Source organism: Phalaenopsis equestris, unplaced genomic scaffold (genome assembly GCF_001263595.1).
Source record: "Phalaenopsis equestris unplaced genomic scaffold, ASM126359v1 Scaffold209690, whole genome shotgun sequence".
Taxonomy (NCBI): domain Eukaryota; kingdom Viridiplantae; phylum Streptophyta; class Magnoliopsida; order Asparagales; family Orchidaceae; genus Phalaenopsis; species Phalaenopsis equestris.
In genome coordinates this window covers 1-1,861 of record NW_018228841.1, presented here as the reverse complement: position 1 = coordinate 1,861, position 1,861 = coordinate 1, and positions in this window count along the sequence as shown.

The following is a 1,861-nucleotide window of genomic DNA, read 5'->3' as shown; positions in this document are numbered from 1 at the left end:
GCATGTTTAGTTTATATTTACTTTCTACTACATGTTTTCAATCCTGATAAATAACTGTAGATATTTTTTATAGACATTTGTGGTAGATAAAATTTCTAAATTGTTTTTCTTCCTACTTATATTTTATGCACTAAATGTTATACATGTTAAAAATCAATTTTGGGGGTAGGAAAAAAATATATTTTATTCCTTTTAGTTTAGTATTATTGCATACATGTTTTAGGCTAGATTTACTTTCTCTTGCATCATTCTATCCTGATTATGAATGTATATAAATTTGATAGGATGTTGTAGCAGTTAGTAGATTCAACTTTTACTTTTTCTTCCTGCTACATTTTATGGAATTAAGTGTAAAATATTTAAAAATGCAAGTTTGGGGGAAAAGAAAAATTTCTCTTAAAAAGAAGTAAACTAAATTTTATTTGTCCTTAATTAACTATATTTTAAAATTAATTTAACATGACCTTGGATATTGGAGTTTAACTTTAAATGACTATATTTATGTTTGTAAATATTATGATAAATTTAGGTAAAAGTTTTTAATAATGAAGATTAATTCTAAAGTTAAAGATATTTGGTATGAATTTTAAGATTATGTTTTTCTATTTAAAACTAAAGGAAATTGTATTTTTGAAGTATTAAGAATTTTAGAGTTTCATGTAAAAAGAAAAGAATGAAACTTTATGAAAAATCATAAACTAATATGAATTTATAGAGTGAAGAAAGGTAAGGAGTTTTGACTTTAAGAAGAGGATAGTAAAGTTCAAAATTATTAAAAACTATCTAGATATAGTAATCCTCACTTGAAAAAAAAAAGAGAAAAAAAAATAGAAAATAGAAAAAAAAAAGAAAAAATGAAAAGAAAAATGAGTGAGGAGAAGCTTGAGGACATGCTAGTGAGGAGAAGCTTGAGGACTTGAGGACATGCTTAATCAAAAATTGGCTTCACTTGAATCAACTTGAAGAAAAGGCTTTATTATATTTTCTAAACTTATATTAGAGTGTTAGTAGCATTACTAGTAAATTTTTCATGAAGTTCTTTTTCATATGAATGTTATAAGTATCCTTGATATGATAAATTGCAATGCTTCTTGAAATGAATAGAGATTCAGAAATATTAAATTTGATTGCTAAGTATTCTTAAACTTAGAGTTTGAATCTAAGTTATCAAAGGTTTTTCTTAAATTTTACTATTTTATTTATTAAACTAAAGTATAGAAGTTTATAAATTAATCTCTATCCGAAGTCATATTTTTTTGTAGTATAAGGGTTACTTAAGGACAAGTAACAGTTAAGTTTGGGGGATTTTGATACGCCTAAAAAATGTTCATATCTTTTTAATGCCTATATTTGGTGATTTCCAATGATATTGCACTTTAAAAGAAGGTATTTTGTATATTTTTGGTTTCAGGTACAGAAAATAGAGTTTTGGAGAAAAAGAAGCAAAAACGATGCATTTTGGAGCAAAAACAAGCAAGAAAGAAAATTTTATCCTGACACATTTCAATATGTCTTTCTATGTTTAATCTCATTTACACTTCTCACACATTTTTGAATGAAATTACACTTTAAAGAAATGTTTTTTTTATGCTTATTTTGTAGGTCTATCTATTAGGAACACAACACAACTGAAACGGGGCGAAACGGAGTTAAACAGAGCTAAACGAAGCAAAATGGTGGAGCTACGCAGGGTGGGCGTGACAGCGCCAGAGAGCAGAAAATGACGCCAAAATGGCACCAACAGCACCCAAAATGTTGCCGACAGCGCCCAAAACGGCGTCGACAGCGCCTGGGATGGTTTGGAGGCGGTGTTGGGCGAATTTCTTGAAGATTCAATGTATTTGGACTCTTTTTGGAGGGT